This window comes from Benincasa hispida, chromosome 2 (assembly GCF_027475165.1).
Source record: "Benincasa hispida cultivar pf3 chromosome 2, pf3_genome.v1.1, whole genome shotgun sequence".
Taxonomy (NCBI): Eukaryota; Viridiplantae; Streptophyta; class Magnoliopsida; order Cucurbitales; family Cucurbitaceae; genus Benincasa; species Benincasa hispida.
Genome location: NC_143479.1, coordinates 6,496,706 through 6,518,115, shown reverse-complemented (window position 1 = coordinate 6,518,115; position 21,410 = coordinate 6,496,706). Strand labels below are relative to the sequence as shown.

The 21,410-nt window shown below is 39.4% G+C and overlaps 1 non-coding gene across 1 annotated transcript; it reads left to right on the top strand.

Annotated features, from left to right (window-relative positions):
- Positions 1–20,596: 20,596 nt before the first annotated feature.
- On the top strand, positions 20,597–20,703 carry LOC120072435 (small nucleolar RNA R71). The gene has a single exon (XR_005480494.1). It is a non-coding gene; the product is annotated as a small nucleolar RNA R71 (small nucleolar RNA).
- Positions 20,704–21,410: the final 707 nt, after the last annotated feature.

Genomic DNA, 21,410 nt, shown 5'->3' with positions numbered 1-21,410 from the left:
TGAAATCCCAACAATCGTTTACCTGAGGCTACACAATCCAACCAATGCTTGGTCTTCTTCTTTGTTGAGAACCACATCGCCATGTGCCGAAGCTTCATCACGAATGACTCGACGAACTCAAACCTTTTGAATTACAGACTCGATTGCGATGTTAATGTCGCCAAAAAACATAGGGGCCCTTATAATTAACACTTTGTAATACCGAAAGCTTTAACAAAAAGGCAATTTAAACCCGAAACATTCATCAACGCAATTACAGATGCAGAAAACGATTAACCATAAATGCAGAAACCCACTGTAACTGTAAAATGCGTTCAATTCAGATCTGTAATTTGGAATATCAGAGAACCTGGCTCTGATACTAATTGAAGGAAATCAGATTTGAGATTTCCATGAGTAGCAGAAACAAGATTATTCCAAATCACAATCATGAATGACCAATACATTTACAGTCGACTTCTAACAAAAGGTTATATGATTACTACAGAAATTACAACATGAAAAACTCAAATGAACAAAGAGAAAAACTCTACGAACATTTGAAGATACGTCTCCACGCTCCTTTGCGCACGATCGCTTGAACAACGGCAACCTCAAACGCTCGATCTACATGACTGCAGCGCTCATCCTCAACGATCGCCTCGATCACGAACTCCTCAGCAACAGCACGAATGACCTTCACAGAACCTCGATAGTGTCGAGTTGAGTATGAAACCACCCACAAGGCTACCTTGGTATTCTAGGTGTGAGAATCCAGAGGGTGAGCTTTGTTCAGACTTGGAATAAGGCAGACAAAGGAGGAAACACCGATCGTGTACATGACTGGGCAAGTGGGAGATGGCGGAGACTTATCATATAGGTTGATGCCCAATCGTTTAGATAAAGCTAAGCTATCATCTAGCAAAAGCTATGCGATCGTTTAGCTCATCATTTAGCTTGGTCTGTAGCCTACAGACACTACAAGATCGTTTACTTTGGGCAAGCAATCGTCTAGCAAAACTATGCGATCGTTTGGTAAATACTATACGATCGTTTAGCTCGTCACTGCACGATCGTTTAGCTCGCCCTAGCTGTCGTTTAGTAAATTTGTATTTACTTGACGACTTCTGTTAGATCCTTTACGCGAGAGAAAAAATCTCAAATTTTTTTTTTTAACAGTTTGTAAACCAAAATTAGGGAAAACCATTTTCTTTTTATCTCACGGTTACCATGAACCCGATAACCACCCACTCAATTGGTTATTAAAGAAAAAGATTTATTTATCCAATAATTAATATTATTATAAATATCAATGATAACCAACTTATCACACTATATTTATAACCTATAGTTTTAATATTTCATCTCATGAAACCTATAAACCATAGTTCTTTTTATATTCCATGGTACTTAATGTAAATCTTATTTACATCAATCCTCCACTAGATGTATCTCATACATCATACCGATTATATCATATATAATCAAAATACCTCTTGTCAATTTACACATTTCAAATCAACACCAAGAACTGATCCTCAACTAAATCCATTGAGCTACCAAGGGGACTTTATGGACCTGTAGCTCGAAGCTCCAACAATACGTGAATAATTGACTAAACTCTTTAGTCACGGGATCCACCATCCGTTAACTACCAGGAACTTCACTAAAGATCGACAGCTGAGCTCTCCTTACCAGAGATATATTATGTATCCATCTTAACCAATCAGCAGTGCGACAACCCTTCACAGATCACTCGTAAGTACAACTAGGCCAATAACAGTTATGCCCCTGTAGTTACATTTGTCTCCTTAAGTACCATTGATCTCTCTAATGAACATAAGTCATAGTCCTACTATGATGAGTCTTCTCTTCCAAAGAGAAGCTGTGGCTACTATGTTCAAGCCCTAGAATCAGCCCTTAAGGGAGCAATCTATCTACTTATCCTTGCTTCGGAAAAGGAGTGAATTCCATCTTGTGGATTGAGTTCCCAACTCCCAGATCAGACAAGTCCCCAAAAAGGTAGACATGTCGAGTTGGCAACCTGGCCACTCTCACCCATACTAATAAAAGAACCGCCTTCAAATGTAGGAGTTTCCAAAACACCCAGGATTGAGGTCGTGTCACCTATGGTCGTTTAGGTGAGATGCAAGTCTTTACTATCAACAGCGTTATATATAGAGTCTAGTCATCTCGTGGTCCAAGTTTTATATAAACTCTTTGTATAGGACACCCCCGCTCGCACACCTCCACATGAATGGTCAAGATCTACCATTTGTAGTAGTTTACAACACTTGCAAACCTCTACAAAGCGGGTCGTATCGATAGTGTCACCAGGATCAAGTATCCCACCTTAATCTTTATACTACAGACCTATTTAGGTTATCACTTAAGGCATGATCCACTTGTATATCACATATACATGCTTAAGTTCACATAATATTTCCAAGGCGATTTATTTATTGGATATGAGTAAATGCCAGAATTAAATAACACTTATTTTATTCATTGAACAATGTGTATCTTTACAAAACAACGAGACTCCGGGAGAATTAGGACACCAATCCCAACAGTATTGTTCATTAGAGGGATCAGTGGTACTTAAGGAGTTAGATCTAACTACAAGGGCAAAATGGTAAATTGGCCCATCTGTACTTACGAGCATCTGTGAAGGGTTATCGTACTGTTGATTGATTATATCCGATGGACACAGAAATATATCTGTGGTAAGAAGAGTGCAGTTGTCGGTCTTTAGTGGAATGCTTAGCAGTTAACGTATGGTGGATCTCGTGGCTAAAGAGTTTAGTTAACTATTCACGTACTGTTGGAGCTTCAAGCCACAGGCCCATAAGATCCCCTTGGTAGCTCAATGGATTCAAGTTGAGAATCAGTTCTTGGGTCAATTTGAAGTGTTCAAATTGACAAGAGGGAGTTTGATTATATATGATATGATTAAATTGGTCGATTATATATGATATAGTTGACATGATGTATGAGATACATTAATTCGAGGAAAAGGATATAAATATGATTTATATCTAGTGGAAGAGAAAAGGACTATGATTTATATGTTGCATATGATGTGATATTAAAACTATATGTTATAAATATGATATGATTATATTTATTTTAATTAAAGAATTATGAGATAGTTGTTGGTGGTGTTCATAATCGAACGAGGTAGTGGGAGGTTGCATTCAATTTTTGTAACTGAAGGATAAAATGAAAATAGTTTTCATTTTGAAAAGAGATCGGATAATCGCTTCACGATTAGTACACTGCCCATCGTCTAGCTAACGAGAGCATACACGATAGCTCAAAGTTTCCTAAATGATCGTGTACATGCACAAATTACCTAAACGATCGTATAACTTTTTTTAAGCGATCGCACGTGAGAGCGAGATTTCTTAAACGATCGTGCACAATTTGCTAAACGATCAAGCATCCGTCAATACCATAGACATAAAATCTCTCCCACTTGCTTGGTCGTTGTAAACGAGTAGTTTCCTCCTCCTCTTTACCAAATCCAACAGAGCCCACACCTCCTAGATTCTCACTCTGAGAATACCGAGGTTACTGAGTGGTGGTGTCCTCCTTGTTGCCTGATAACTTGTAGAAATACAAGTTATTTATACTGTTTTATTTAGATATTGCGGCAAAAAGAAAGAAAAGTTGCGTCGATAGTATAGAAATTGACTAAGAAATGCGAGAATTATAAAATGTTGTCGATACACCCATTAACACCATTACGATGGTAGAATAGAGTATTTCAATTTTTGTTTTGCAGGAAATCAGTCACCGCATGCGTTAATGACTCAAAGATAAAAAGAAACAACGCATCTACGTCGTATTGCGCCCATCATTCAGGAATGAAGAGATGATCAACACAATGACAGCATATGCAACAATCGATCAAGAGCTTAGTGATCAACGCAAATTCAACCGCATGCGGTAATAAAAAATAACACTGCATACAGCGATCGATCGAAGATCTAAAGAGCAACGCATTTGCGGAGGATTCGGACGGATGTACAACTTTCAGTTGTGCATTTATGAAGGGTTGATTGTGTAACAGAAGGAATATTCACTGCGCCATTTCAGGAACTATCATAACCATAAAGTGGGGACCACGAAGTCAAAGAACCAAGCTTCACCTATAAATAGCTTCTGTAAATTCACTGAAAGATATACTTGAATACATAGAGACGTGTATATACTGATCTCTGAGAGAGACTGGTCTGAAGCGATTTCCAGAGTAGATCCGGGATAATCAAGTGACAAGGCCGAGAGGTGAGTCTTCGGGGGAAGAATCCTTCCAATTCCCGTCGTTGAAGCTCTATACAAAGGTCACTTCTACCAGAAGAGTAAGCCTGAGAGGGAAGCTCTCCTCTCCATTCCCACCACACGCCGGTAAGCAAAACCTCCATCCAGGATCTGTGTCAAGACGTTGACACTTTTCTGTATTTGTTTCTAATCTCTTTTTCATCATCCATATTCATCTTCTTAATCTTTCATTCACACCATATATCGAACGCTTAATCTTAGTATTAAATGTTATGATCATTTCCATTGTCATCTCTCTATCTATTTCCGTTCACCCATAATCCACTTTCTCCATGATGTTTTCCTAATTCCCTGGGTAAATAGCAAAAATTAAGCAATAAATTAATTTGTGTTAAGGAAATGATTTAGTTTAGCTAAAGCATGCTTGACGGCATCTTCACCTGTGAGAGCAGAAGTGAAGATGTTATTCCGCCTATCGAGAGAGGGTTGGGAGAATGCATTAACTAAAGCAAGAAGTACTTCCAGAGATGGAAGCAACCTTACGTTCATCACGTTCATCCCTGTTTCACCATAGAGATATGGGAACGTGGTCGATCACCGAGAGGTGTACGCCAAGGGAAAGCGGAACCTTAGTTGCATCTTTAATGCAATTAACAAACTTGCGTTGTTTTTATTGTTTACTCTTTCTCTTTCTGATTCATTCATAAGACTTGCCATTGCATACCACAATCCTTTGTATAACTTCACAGTCAGTCTCGAACTCAGTATCATGTATAATGTATCTTATATCTTGTATCATATTAGTTTAGGATTTTATTTTCAACGCAATTTATTTTATCAACGCATTTTATTTCATCGCACTTTAAATTCCTGTATAAACCAAATTCTTTATTAATTGTAAAAACCGGTCGCATGTATCACAGAAGTAACGCATTAACAAAAACAATCCCTGTGTTCGACCTCGAATTATTCTGAGAAACTTGTGTTGGAATTATACTTGGTTTCAGCACAAGGAAACTTGTGACACGCATTACTCTATCGCATACTACAAGCCTATCATTAACAACACATATTTAGAAGTAGCATCGCATAAAGACTAAAGATATAAAAACATTGTGTCAAGTTTATGGCACAGTGCACGCATAATAAGGAAATCATTCTTTAGTGTTTACAAGTTTATGGTGCCGTTGTCGGGGACATGAGCTTGTATGATTCATTCTGTCATTAGTAGTGTGCATAAACAACAACACATCATAACATTCCATCTTTAGCGTTTACAAGTTTATGGCGCCGTTGTCGGGGATTGGTAACGGTTAGTGTTGAGTACTTTTGTGGTATTTTGCAGGACAGACCTCTTTGTACTGGCTATTTATCGCAAAGAACAGACTGACGGTTTATGAGTACTGGAACTGATCCAGAATTCGAAGTTGACCCATAGATCGAGCGTACATTTCACGTAAGGGCACGTCATAACAGAGCAAGGCGTAGAAAAGTGAATATGGCAGAAAACAACAACAATGATAATGTCACACCCGAAGTACATCAAGGGGTGGGCCGGCCAGCGCAAGAACCCATTTTTCTTGCCGCTAACCGCAACATCCCAATGAGGAACTATGCGGCACCCAATCTCTATGACTTCTCGCCTGGAATTTCACGTCTGATAGTTGAGAAGAACGCAGGTTTCGAGATTAAGCTGGTTATGCTTCAAATGATTCAGAATACGGGGCAGTTTGGTGGTCTACAAGGTGAGGACCCACATGCCCATTTGACCAGTTTTGTCGAGATGTGCGGTAATTTCTCCATCCCTGGCGTAACCCCAAAAGGTATAACACTTTACCTCTTCCCATACACCTTGAGGGATGAGGCTAAGAGGTGGGCTCATTCATTGGAGCCAAATGAAATAACTTCTTGGGATCAGTTGGTGGAACGGTTTATGAAGAAGTTCTTCCCTTCAGCAGTCAACGCAAGAAGACGAAAGGATGTGCTGAACTTCGAGCAGATGAATAACAAGACCCTAAGCACCTCTTGGGTGCGATTAAGAAGATTGGTGAAGAATTTTCTGCATATCGAGATATCTGATTGTGTTCTGATGGAAACGTTTTACAACAGCCTGAATAGATCAACACAAGCCGTTGTTAATGCCTTCGCTGCGAGAGGATTTATGGATAAAACATACACTAAAGCCAAGGTCATCCTCTACCGCATCTCGCAGAATATGGATGATTGGGTAGATGAGGGGTACGGAGGAAGAGGCTCCGAGAGAAGAAGAAATGATAATGCCATTGTAAGGCTATGCCCTATGTGATCTTGAGGCCAGTATTAACCTTATGTTGTTGTCCATCTTCAACCAACTAGGAATTGGAGAGCTTGCACCTTCCATGGTTACACTAGAGTTAGCGGACTACTCGTTGGTGCACCTAGAAAGAAAGTTAGAAGATGTACTTGTAAAAGTAGGCAAATACATTATGCCTGCCTACTTGATCATATTAGATTATGAAGGAGACAAAGACGTGCTCATCATTTTGAGAAGGCCCTTCCTATCTATGGGAAGAACCCAAATTGATGTGCGTAAAGGTGAAATCACGATGCAAGTCAATGGCCAGAAGCTGAAATTCAACATCTTGAAAGAGATGAAGTCCCCCGATGAGATCGACAAATGCGGGGCAGTTGAGTTGAAAGAAGATTGGCCTTGTGTGCTATAATTTGAAATTGATGAAGAAATAAAATTGGAAGAGGAAGCAACTGCAACAGTTGAATCTTGTTATGCGGTGAAAGAGATGCATAAGAGTTTTGAACCACTAAGTTTGGAAGATCGGGAAGGAAAAATCAAGTCTTCACTTGAATAATCACCAGATTTGGAATTAAAGGCACTCCCCACCCACTTGAAATATGCATTCCTTGGTCAGGATAACACCCTACCAGTCATTATCTTAGCTACAATTCCAGAAGAAAAGGATGTTGCCCTGTTAAAGGTAAAGAAATATATTTAAGCGATAGGATGGACCCTTGCTGATATCAAGGGTATCAATCCATCATATTGCATGCATAAAATAAGACTTGAGAAAGGAAAAGGAGGATTTGTCGAGCATCAGCACAAGCTAAACCCTACGATGAAAGATGTTGTTAAAAAGGAGATCCTCAAATGGTTAGACGTATGAATAATTTTCCCATCTGACAGCACGTGGGTTAGTCCCGTGCAGTATGTTCCAAGAAAGGGCAGAATGGCCGTGGTCCCCAACCAGAATAATGATCTAATCCCAACACGATCAGTCACAAGTTGGAGGATATGCATGGATTATAGAAAATTGAACGCAGCCACAAAAAGGGCCACTTTTCCCTGTCATTCATTGACGAAATGCTGGATAGACTAGTAGGGAATGACTTATTTTTCTTTGTCGATGGTTATGCGGGATATAACCAAATTATGATCTCACCAGAGGATCAGGAAAAGACAACTTTCACATGCCCCTATGGACATTCACCTTTCGACGCATGCCCTTCACACTATGCAACGCCCTGAGCACCTTTCAGAGGTGCATGATGGCAATATTTTTTGATTATCTTGGAGATTTAGTGAAAATTTTGATGGATGATTTCTCAGTGTATGGTAAAACATACGAAATATGCCTAGCGAATCTCGAGAAGATATTGAAGAGGTGCGAAGATATCACCTTGGTTTTGAACTGGGAGAAGTTCCATTTCATGGTAACTGAAAGAATAGTACTTGGATATAAGGTGTCCAAATCAGGGTTAGAAGTTGACAAAGCCAAGATTGATGCCATAAGAAATTACCGCTGCCTACCAATGTAAAGACACTGTGAAATTTCCTCAGACATGCTGGATTTTACGGAAAATTTGTGAGAGATTTCTCCAAGATTGCTAGACCATTGAATTTGTTATTGGAAGTTGATAGATCCTTTGAATTTGACTCCAACTGTTTGAGTGCATTTGAAAAATTAAAAGAAGCGCTAGTTACAACACCAATTTTGATTGCACCCAATTGGTCAAAACCATTCGAATTAATGTGCGATACGAGCGATTATGCAATGGGCGCAGTTTTAGCCCAATGCATGGACAAAATTCTTCACCCAATCGCTTATGCAAGTAAAACCCTCGATAACACTCGAGAATTATAGTGGACTAAGAAGGAATTTCTTATGGTAGTTTTTGCTATGGAGAAATTTAGGCCATATCTATTATGATCAAAGGTAATTATTCACACGGATCACTCAGCAACCAAATACCTTATGACAAAGAAAGATGTGAAACCATGATTGATCAGATGGGTTTTTCTCCTGTAAGAACTCAACACCGAAATTATTGATCGCAAAGGATCTGAAAACAAAGTTGCGGATCATCTTTTGCGACTTGAAAACATTGAAGCCGATCGCAACCAGCCATATATGAATGCCTCATTTCTTGATGAAACAATACCAAGAGTTGACGAATTTGTGCCTTGGTATGCAGACATCATAATTTTATGGTTTGCAAACAGTTCCTAGAGGACTATATTACACAACAAAAGGAAAAACTCATGCATGAATGTAAGTTCTACTATTGGGATGAGCCGCACTTCTATAAAAAGGGAATAGATCATATCTTGAGGCAATGTCATCATGAGCGAAAGTCAACATACTGCGGCTGAAGTACTCCAACGTGGGTACTATTGGCCTAGATTCTTTAAGGATGCAAGAGACCATGTTATGAAATGCGATAGTTGCCAACACATAGGAAACATTTTCAGACAAAATAAGATGCCATTGAACGTTATCCTTGAAGTTGAGCTGTTTGATGTATGAGGAATCGATTTCATGGGCACATTTACACCCTCCAATGGACAAAGTTACATTCTGGTAGCTGTTGACTATGTATCAAAATGGGTTAAAACAATCTCCTATCTTCAAATAATGCAGTAACAGTTTCGAAGTTCCTATAGAAGAGCATTTTCACTCGCTTCGACACCCCACATGCCATCATAAGTGATGAAGGAGCTCACTTCATCAACCACATAGTTAGTAAGCTCTTGATCAAATATAATGTTCACCACAAGATTGGTACAACTTACCATCCTTAGACGAATGGTCAAGTCGAGGTGTCCAATCGAGAAATCAAATCAATACTCGAGAAGGTTGTTAACTCAACGCGCAAGATTGGGTGCAAAAGCTAAGATGAGGCGTTATCATCCTATCAAACAAGATATAAAACGCCCATCGGATGTCTCCATATGCGATCGTCTTTAGAAAAGCATGCCATCTACCTTTAGAGCTTGAGTATAAAGCATTCTAGGCAACAAGAAGCTCAACTTCAACATGGAAGCATCGAGTGTAGTGAGAAAATTGCAGTTGTTGGAATTGGATGAATGGAGATTGCAAGCATACAAAAACTCCAAAATCTACAAAGAATGCATGAAGCATTGGCATGACAAACACATTAGTAAGAAGACTTTTGAAGTTGGTAAAAAAATTTTGTTATTCAACTCACGACTTCATTTATTTCCAGGTAAATTAAAATCGCGATGGTTGGGACCTTTCATTATAAAAGAAATCTACCCTCATAGAGCGGTGGAGCTGGTGCATGAAGATGGAACCAACACATTTAAAGTCAATGGTCAAAGGATTAAACCATACTTTGGAGGTGACTTTGATCGTCAAAAAGCCTCCATAGATTTGGGAAAACCTGAGTAACGAAGTTTGTGAGTCTCTATGCTGAGGAACGATGACATCTTTTTCAAGGACGTATCACATCCTTTTTGTATAATTTTTATGCTCTTCTTTTATTTTTCTTAATTTATTGCTTTTTGAAATTTTTGTGAATAGTGATTGCTTAGTAAGATTGGATAGATTTGTGGGTGTAGGGTTTGATTGCGATGAGTGTTGCGATGAGTTTTTGAGTGCATGGGATTATAACCCAACACATCCCTGTCAAACTTATCACAGGTAAAGGAGCCGCGAACGTCAGCCGATGTTAGGGTAGTGAAAGGATGTGCCATCTGACATTCTTTCACATCTCATTTATTGTACATGCATCATCATTGCCTCAAATCTCGAGCCGTGCATCTGATCGTTTCCTTTTCTGCTCTCATGCCTTTAAACCCTTTCTTTTCCCCCTCTCTCCCCCCTTCCTGATTTCTTTTCTTACGCTTTCGAAAACCCTAGATCTCTGTATTTCTGGAAAACCCTAGCTTTCCGGCGAGAACCTTCCCATCCACCCTAAGCTTTTCGGTTATATGTACTCATCCTTTCTTCCAAATGGCTTACCAAAATGTTCGTTCTTCCGTCCGCACTGTCACCTCTGCCTTTTCTTACGAGGTGGTCACACTGTTAACCAACCTTCAGCCCATTGCCTTTCTAGTCTTCATCGTGCCGGTTTATGCTCTACCACCCACTATGGTGTCTCCTCCCCTTTTCAACCCCAATCTCATCAGAACTGAGCCAACATTGTCTCAATCATCATCCCCACTAAGCGTACTCAGCCAAGAACATCCAATGCCAGTGAAGTGAGGCGACGGGACGTGCGGGAAGTGTAAGCCCCAAACCCTATTTTCAATACTTAAGTAAGTTAATTAATAAGTTAAGTAAGATTAAGTACAGGTAATTTATGTTGTAAGGAAAAACTTGAAGACTAGTGAAGAAAGAAGAAATATTCTAAGTGTTGAAATATATGGCTCTCAGGTTGCATGACAACAAGGCACTTAGTGAGTGAAGCATGGGGCATGGTATGTGGAAGCTAAGTGTGTTATGCATTGGAGGCTTTGATGCTGAAGCATGGGGCATGGTATACGGTAGCCAAGTCTTCTCGAGGTTATTTGGGCACATGGTGGGCATGAAGAAAGACGTTGATGGTAGGCTAGGTATTGGTCGCAAGAGATGTAGACGTTGAGCGTAGGCAGTGTGAGCCGAACTATTTTGAGGTTAGTTTGGGTAGTGTTGAATGCATGACATGGGCAAGGCTGCCTAGGCGTGGAGGCTGAGCATGTGCACTGGCCAATGTGCAGGCAGTGAGGACTATACGTTGGCTACAAGCCCATGCTATGTGAAGCTTGCGAGATGCGTCAAGACATGCGTCGAGTAGTAGGTTGTGCAACGACAAAGGTTGGTGAGCCTTGAGTTAGAGGGTTCTATAGGCAAGGAGCCTTACGTTGGTAACCAAGGGAAGACACTCAGTTTAACCACCGTTTTAGATGGCCAGCTGTCAGGATCAGATGAATTAATCCCACTTAGTGGGTGAGATGGCAACTTAAGATTTAAAGAAGTACATGCAGTCTGTGGTATAAAAGGGAAGGCCAACTTTAGAGGCTCGATTTGAGCAATTCTCTCATGCTATCAAGGTCATTTTAGAGCCATTTGAAAGCTTTGTGAGTCTAGTTAATGTTCTAAGGTTCCAGAAGAAATCTCTATAGAAACCAAGCTGAAATCTAAAGATTTTGCAAAAAGGCTAGGCTCTCGAATGAATCTAGGTCAGAGGTAAATATTGAAAAAATTATGACAAACTAGAAAAATTATGAGCTCAAATTTTTAAGGTAAGCTAGTTAAATTTTTAACAAGTTTGTAGAAGGAAATTTTCCAAGATAAGGTCTGAAAAATAAGTTATTCAAGCTCAAAATTGTCTGGAAATTTTGAATAAGCAGGCAGCTGCTTGGGATGAACAAGCAAGCAACTCAAGTGGTTGATGAACGTGCGAGGCTAGGCTGAGTGCCAGCATGCGTTGGGCTTTACAGGCGTGTGTTGAACGCATAGGCGCAAAGGAGGCAGAGTGTATGTTGATGAGCGGCTAGATGGGGTGCCTAGGACATGCGTTGGCACATGAGAATGTGCATTGATAATGTATGCTGGCCGTATAGCTATGGCTTAAATCCAAGGAAAATCTCTAAGTGTTGAACGTATAGCAAGGTTTTGTCTTTTTGGATTTTCCATTCATTTCAAGGGAGTAAGGTGCAGGCATTTCGTGTATTGTTCCATGAGAGTTAAAGAACTCATTAAAGTTTTCTGAGTCATACTCAGTTCTCCTATCCCTCGAAGTCTAACCTTTTCATTAAATTGATTTTCTACTTCAATTACAAACAATTTGAAAGCATCAAATGCATCACTTTTATTTTTCAGAAAATATACAAAACTAAGATCAAAGTAATCATCAATAAAAGTAATAAAATATCTTTTACTAATCCTAGTTAAGATGCCATCAAATTCACAAAAGTCGGAATGAATTAAATCTAGAGGCTCAGATTCCCTAAGTACATATTTATGCAGAGTCTTAATTATTTTACTCTGACTACAATACTCGCATTTATCAAATTCATTTTTGAATAATTTAGGTATCATTTCTAGCCTAATCATGTTACTAATTAATTTCTTATTAACATGATAAAGTCTAGCATGCCAAACATTCAAAGAACACAACATATAAATCAAAGATTTCATTTTATTTTTGTCTAAGTTTAATTTAAACTTTTCCTCAGTTGCATAAACTCGACCTTGTTGAGGAGATAGCCCGAGACCAAGTTCTTTCTTATCTTTGAAGTATGCAGGACATCTTCAAGGTAAGAGTCTTCCCAGAAGTAAACTTCAGCTCCACCTTACCAGTTTCAGCAACTTTCGTTGAGTGGTTATCCCTCAACAGAATGTTCTTATCCTTAGTTTTAGAATAAGTTTTAAAGAGACTAAGGGGCGCGTAACTCCAATGTCTATCCACCACCCCTTATAATCACCGATCACATTAACTTCTGTGATCATGGCTACCAATGGTTCTTTTGTCAGGTTCGCCTAACCAACAAGACGACGCATATTCCTGTAGTTCCTAGCCATGTATCTAAGTTTATTACAGTTAAAGCAAAGAAATTGTACCGTTTCTCTTGGGGGGAGGGGAGTTCTGCTTCTTCTAATAGTTCTGGTTGCTAGAATCACGATTCTGACCTTTCCTCTTGGTCCCTTTGGACTTTTTGTCAGTGATGCGTTGATTTATCATGCGATGAAAGGATGTGGGGATGCGATGATCATGCAAGTTTTATTAACAAAGCCCAAGTATAAGCCTTCTTAGGGTCCTGGTAAGTCCAGGGTCGAATGCGGGGATTACTAAATAGATGTGCGACAGACTTTTTGATCCTATTGCGATAGTGATTAAGAAGTAGATGGTGATTTCCAATGCGATGGAATTAAATGCACAACAATGAAAGGGTGATGTTGTAACAAATATGCGATAAAGGGGTTGAGAAGAGGTTTTGCTAGAATTTCTTAAGATATTGTACAAGTCATGCGATTAAGCTATACACAAATATTAAGCACCACATTTCTCAATGCATAATGAAACATTTCCTATGTCTAGGACACATACGATGTGTATGGAATGCAGTAGATATAACTTATTTCTAAGTCTCTACTCTTGATTATGCGATCTAATCCAACTCTTTCAAGCCTAGATTCTATCTATAGATTACTTTCTTAAGTACTCCAAATGACGAATGAAGCATATATAAGACAAGATGATCGCATAAAGTGCATAGCTTAAGTCATGCTAGCTAAGTACTTCTTAACCCATTCACGAATTTAGCTACTCATGTATGGTGTGAAGAGACCAAACATAAATTGAAATGAAGCTCCCATTATTGCAAATAAAGTGTTTAAGTACAAAACAATAAATGGGGTAAGTATCAAGCCAGGTAAACAATGTCTTGCTTCCTCTGGCGTTTACACTACTCTTATCACTTCAATTTTTTCCCAAGTTGTAAACACTTGCTCTCACAAGGGTTTGGTGTCTCTCCTTTGTGCTATTTTTGGCAGTCTCTCGACCTCTCTGAAAGTTAATTTCTTCTCAAGAATTCCCTTCCCTCGACTCTGCCTCCTTTCTCTGACTAGGAGTCCTCCTGGTTTGGTAGCATTGGTTATTTATAGACTTCTAGACAAAACAGTTCTTCTCACTAACGATTGCGTGGATGGGCAACATTAATTTCCATACCCTATTGCACCGTTTGATAGTCACCAGAAGTTCAATGTATTTGCAATGGTATGGTCTTCAACGACCGTCATCTGAATTTCTGATTTGACCGTTATCAACTTTACGTCCCATCATGTTTTATTACATTAGGCTACCACCTTTATGTAAGGTCATCACGCGATCATCTTTGAGGTACCTTTGGATTGCAAACTTAAAATGCGCTATCGCATTGTTCCTGCACAAAATAACTCAATTTAACTGCTTTTATCCGATGAGCGTTAGCAATCGCAATTTTTCTTTTAGTTTGGTGCATTCAATCGTAATATTGCCTATTCACCATCGCTTTCTCCTAGTGTTTTAATAATATGAGCTTTAATAACTTGTATTTCTACCTGTTATCACACCCCCAAATTTAAAACAATGCTTGCCCTCAAGCATAAACTAAAGATTTCTCAAAATTTCAATTGCCTTTACCCTGCCTAGGCTTCTCATGATGCCTTATTCAAACCGCTGAACCATTGTCATTATTAATTTCTATCCTAATCTCTTCCTAAAATATTTTTAACCTTTAAGGACCACGAGCTTAATCTTCAAAAAAATCTTTACTCATTTCCCAGGATATCGCATGACTTATTTCAAATTTTATCAAATCGGGGTGTTAAAGTGGTTTTGGCCTTTGCATGATTTAGATATTAGTTTTGGGATCTTGCGCTGATCCGAGTGCCCAGCCTTCCTTTTGGCTTGCCCCCACGGGTGTCATGCGAACATCCAACTACGAGCGAGGTGCTCTTTTCAGTCAAAACTCATGCCCATCTTTTTATTTGGCAGCGGAGTTGCGATCACTTAGCTTCTGCGTTGATCACGATTCCCACCTTCGTTTTGGTTGCCCCCACGGGTGTCATGCGGACATCCAACTATGAGCAGGAGCTGATCTCAACGTTATATATATATATATATATATATATTTAAATTGAAATTTTGAAAATAACAAGGCTGAAAATAACACCCCCCCAAAAAAAAAAAAAAAAAATTAAAACGCAACAATGTCCTCATTGCTAAAAACAAAATAATTCATGCGATGGACTCAAAAAATTTTGTAAAAATAGTTTTGAAGTAAAGCTGGTAGACCAACTAAAAAAAAAAAATTAAAACGCAACAATGTCCTCATTGCTAAAAACAAAATAATTCATGCGATGGACTCAAAAAATTTTGTAAAAATAGTTTTGAAGTAAAGCTGGCAGACCAACTAAATTTTAGAAATGTTTTGTGAATTGAATGTTCTGAAATTAATCTAATGCTAGTTCATGCAATAAGAAAATAGGCATACATCATTGAAGTTGTAATAGGCAAAGGATGAATGCGATGATCAAATAAAGTAATCAAAAATTCAGAATTGAGCCAAACGAGAGAGAATGCGATAGTAGAATTCAACAATATTAAATTGAAACTGAGAAGTACAAAAATTGAAATAAGATGAGGCAAGGAGGGACATAACCCCCAAATTTAATTTTTCGCCCGCATCATTTTGATTGCAATAAATGAGTGCGACGGAGTGATGCGATGGGCTTAAAATCACGCGATTGGTTGAGCTTTTGAAAGATGGTACGAAAAAGAGTTGACAATCATAAAAGTAGTAATTATGTAGAAAGTAAAATAGATTCTTGAAAGAAAAACAAAAAGGATACTCAAAAGGATATACTTCGTCCCTGATGAATGTATGTCACTTATCATTGCAGGGACTGAGTGTTTCTTCTTTATTCTGGCTTACCCAAGTCAATGGAGGTTTTCTCGCGTTGGAAATCTCTTCCACGATACAGCTTTACTCTTTGTCCATTCACTTTAAATGTGTTAGTCCCATCTTTGTTGGTCAACTCCATCGCTCCATGCGGGAATACCTCCTTGATTATGAAAGGTTCGGACCAACGTGACTTCAGTTTTCCAGGAAAGAGACGCAGCCTAGAGTTGAACAGTAATACCCTTTGACCTGCCTTGAGGTTTTTCTCGCACTTATCATGTCATTGCTTGGTGCGTTCTTTGTAAATTTTGGAATTCTCATACGCTTGTAATCTCCACTCGTCCAGCTCTAGTAGTTGAAGTTTTCTCTCTTCTCTTGCAGCCTTAAGATCAAAGTTAAGTTTCTTAACTGCCCACATCGCCTTATATTCCAGTTCCAACGGTAGATGACAAGCCTTTCCAAATACCAACGCATATGGTAACATGCCTATGGGTGTCTTATAAGCAGTTCGATATGCCTACAAGGTATCATCTAGTTTCATGGCCCAATCCTTCTGCGATGGGTTCACCACCTTCTCTAAGATTGACTTGATTTCTCTGTTAGAAACATCTACTTGTCCGTTTGTTTGGGGGTGATATGCGGTGGCAATCTTATGGTGGACATTATATTTGATCAACAGTTTACTAGCAATGCGATTCACAAAGTGGGTCCCTTCGCCACTTATTATGGCACGTGGGGTGCCAAAACGAGTAAAGATGTTTTTCTGCAAGAACTTAGAGACTGTTGCCACATCGTTTGCAATGTATGAAACAGCTTCAATCCATTTGGAAACATAGTCGACAGCGAATAGAATGTATTTATGATCATTTGACGATGAAAATGGTCCCATGAAATCTATTCCCCAGACGTCGAATAGCCCCACCTCCAAAATGATATTTATTAGCATCACATTTTTTTCTGAAATGCTTCCAGTGCGTTGGTACTTATCGCATTTCATGGAGTATCTTGTGCATCTTTAAATAGAGTGGGCCAGTAATACCCACATTGCAAAACTTTTGCTGTCGTGCGCTGTCTGCCGAAATGCCCTTCATAGTGTGATTTATGACATTGAAACAATATGCGATGGAAAGCAGTTTCTGGAACACAGAGTCTCAATATCTGGTCTGGTCCTCTTTTATAGAGATTTGGATCGTCCCAGTAGTAATATTTGCATTCATGTATGAGCCTTTTCTTTTGATGGGATGTGTAGTTTTCAGGGAATTGTTTGCAGACCAAGAAGTTGACAATTTCTGCATACCAGGGTAGTTTTTCAATCTGAAGCAACTGCTCATCATGAAATTAGGCGTTCACCTTCGACTGAATACGATCCACTTCTGGATTTTCTAATCACGATAAATGGTCGACGACTTTGTTCTCTGTTCCCTTTCTGTCGATTATTTCCATATCAAATTCTTGAAGTAAGAGAACCCATCGGATTAGTCTAGGCTTCACATCTTTTTTTTCATCAAATAACTTATCACAGAGTGGTCTGTGTGGACAATCACTTTTGACCCCAATAAATAAGGTCTGAATTTTTCAATTGCAAAAATCACCGCTAAAAGTTCCTTCTCGGTGGTGGTGTAATTCACCTTCGTGAAGTTTAGCGTTCTACTAGCATATACGATGGGGTGTAACATTGTCTTTACTTTTTGTGCCAAGACTGCCCCCATCACATATTCGCTGGCATCGCACATCAGTTAGAATGGCTTCGCCCAATCGGGTGCGATCAGAATTGGCGCTATAGTCAAAGCATCTTTTAGTGTTTGAATTCAGTGAGGCAGAGTGAATCAAAATCAAAGGGTCTATCAGCTTCCAAGAACGCATTCAAAGGTCGAGTGATTTTGGAAAAGTCCTTCACAAACCTTCTGTAAAACCCTGCGTGTCCTAGGAAACTCCTCAAAGCTTTCACATTCGCTGGAGGTGGAAGTTTTTCATAGTTTCAATCTTTGCTTTGTCCACTTCTACCCATTCCTTGAAATCTTGTGCCCGAGCACAATTCCTTCCTTGACCATAAAATGGCACTTTTCCCAGTTCAACACCATATTATTTTCTTCACATCTTTTCAGTATTCTCTCCAGGTTTTGAAGACAGATTTCATATGTTTGTCCATAGACTAAGAAGTCATCCATAAAGATTTCAACCAAGTCTTCAAGGTACTCGGAGAAGATCGACATTATACACCTTTGAAACGTACTGGGTGCATTGCATAATCCAAAAGGCATGCGACGAAAGGCGAATGTTCCATATAGACATGTGAACGTGGTCTTTTCTTGATCCTCTAGTGTGATTATAATTTGGTTATAGCATGCATACCCATCAAGAAAGCAAAAAATAACCATTCCCTGCTAATCAATCGAGCATTTGATCAATGAAAGGTAGAGGGAAATGATCTTTATTTGCCGTCGCGTTCAATTTTCTGTAGTCCATACAAATTTGCCAATCCGTGATGGTCCTCATGGGGATCAATTTGTTGCTTGCGTTAGGAACCACTATCATCCCACCCTTTTTGGGAACACATTGCATGGGGCTAACCCACGTGCTATCTGCGACAGGGTAGATCATATAGGCATCTAACCATTTGATGATTTCTTTTTTGACAACCTCTTTCATCGTAGGGTTCAGTCTACGTTGAGGTTCTATTGAGCTCTTCTGGTTTTCTTCAACCCAGATTCGATGCATGCAATAAGTTGGGTTGATACCTTTGATATCTACGAACGCCTATCCAATTGCTCTAATATATTTTTTTAGAACATTGATCAACGCAGTTTCTTTTTCTTTAGGTAGCGCAGAGAAATACGTACTTCAAGTGGGTTGGTAGAGTTTTTAGTTCTAGTGTAGGTGGTTGCTCTAAAGAGGGCTTCTGTGCTTTTCTTTCTTCATCCAAGTTCAGCATTTCATCATTCTTCAACATCTCTATTATCACATGGAAAATATCAATGGATGTTGTCGCATCCTCTCTTTCTTTATTCTCTTTTTTGGATTCCCAATTTTCAACGTACGTTTGTTCATCATCGGAATTTGATAAGCCTTCCTCATCTGGGAACTTCATTGCCTTGATAATATTGAACCTGAGCTTCTTTCCGTTGACGCTCATTGTGATTTCTCCCTTATGCACATCTATTTGAGCACGTCCAGTAGACAAGAATGGTCATCCCAATATGATTGAAACATCTTTATCCACCTCATAATCTAAGATAATGAAGTTTGCAGGTAGAATGAATCTGTCTATTGTTACCAAGACATCTTTTAATTTCCCTTCAAGGTGCACCAAGGATCTATTGGCGAGTTGAAGAGTCACCATTGTGGGTGTTAGTTGTCCCACATTCAATATTTTGAAAATTGAAAGGGGCATTAAGTTTATGCTTGCCCTAAGATCGCATAATGCTCGACCAATATAGATTCACCCTATTGAGCAGGGTATTGTGAAACTGCCTGGGTCGCGCATCTTTGGTGGAATTATAGTGTTGTATTCTTGTGTCAATGCCACCGTGGCGAATCTTCCTGTGCTTCTCTTCTTCGAGACAATGTCCTTAAAAAATTTCACATACACCGGCATTTGCTCTATCACTTCTATGAATGGAATATTAATGTGCAATTGTTTCAAAATTTCCAAGAAGTGCTGATACTGACCTTCATCGTTATGTTTCTTTTTCAGTCTTTGGGGAAATGAAGGTAGCTATACTTCCAATGTTTCATGGTTTAGAGGCTTAGAGGTGGTCGCATCTTCTGGCTTCCTAGTCTCGAACTCCTTTGATTTAATCTGCGATAGAGGCTTTTTTTATTCAGTCAGTCATGGGTTGCTCCTTTGACTCGGTCTTGCGAGGCTTCTTTCTGACTTCTATCGCCGCCTTTCTGCTCCTTAGGGTGACTGCTTAGTAGTGTTCTTTTCCGGCATTCCCTGGATTGTGTCGAAGCTTGGTTAAGCTAGGCAATGTCCCTTGGGGTCTGTTCTTTAGCTCTCCCGCAATTTTTTCCAGCTGAATTTTCAAATTGCGGATGGATGAAGCTTGGTTTTGAAGGACTGTTTCATTCTTTTTGATGTATTGCTTCAACAAGTTTTCCAGGGATGATGAGGATAGTGGTTGAGAACTGCTAGCTTGTTGTTATCCATTAGATTTTTGGAAAAACCCTGGCGGTCCCTCTCTCTGAGCCACGGGCTGACTGCCTTGCTGGTTCTTCCAAGAAAAATTAGGGTGATTTCACCACCCCGGGTTGTAAGTATTTGAAAAAGGATTGTTTTTGACAAAGTAAACTAATTGAGGATTTCGTGGGCATTCCTCAAAAGAATGCGATTCTTCACATAAGACACAACTGGTGCTTGTTTGCTCTATCGCATTGACTTGCCCATTTCGAGCTCCTGAATTGTTTATTGCAATACCTTGCAATAAATTTATCATCGCATTCATCTGGTTTTGTAATGATGCGATGGCACCATTACTCGAATTACCTTCTCTGGGCTTCGTTCTTTGGTCACTTTCTTGTCAATCTTCGTGGTTTTTTGAGATGCGATCAAGAATATTCGTTTCATCCTATGTTTTGTCCAGAAGACCTCCTGCTGCTGCCGCATTGGCAGCTGTTTGCGATGCAGAGTTGAGTCCATGATAGAAAATCTCCATTTTGAGGCAATCCGATAATCCATTGTGTGGGCAGTCGCGTACTAGTCTCTTGAATCTTGCCCATGCGTCACTGAGTGATTCATCTTCTTCTTGTTCAAAATTGGTGATCAATTTCCTCCTTCTGTCATTTTCTGTGGGAGGGAAATACTTCTTCATAAATTTCTCCACAACTTGTTCCCATGACGTTATCTCTCCTGGTTCGAGAGAGTATGCTCATTTTCTCGCTTTATCGCATAGTGAAAATGGAAATAACATGAGTCGAACCTCTTCTGAGGAAATATTAGGGAACACAAAAGTGTTGCAGATTTCAATGAAGCTTCGTAGATAGGCATGCGAATCTTCACCACGTCGTCCTTCAAACTGTCCTGCTGTTTGTATCATATGTAACATTACTGTCTTCATCTCGAACCTTGATCCATCCAATGCTGGTCTCATGATTCCTGGGGAGAAATAATACAAATTTGGTGACGCATAGTCCCGAATGGGTCTATTGCGATCATTTGCCAATAGGATGGGATTTGTCATCATGTTGTTTTCATTTGCTACTCGTTCCTCAGGTTGTTCAGCCATTCTACGAACTCTTCCTTGCCATTTACATTTGTTTCTCTACCTTTTGCGAAAAGTTCTTTCAATCTCTGGGTCGTACTTGAGCTCAGGAGTGTGTCCTTCGCTCATACGACGCTTGCTTCTTCCTTCACAGGCGGAATGGCATTACTCCAAAGTTCGAAAGCTGCAAAGATCAAAGCGATTTAATGTTAGCGCAATCTATACCGTAATCTTCAGCAACAGTGCAAAAAACTTGATGCGTTGATTTATCATGCGATGAAAGG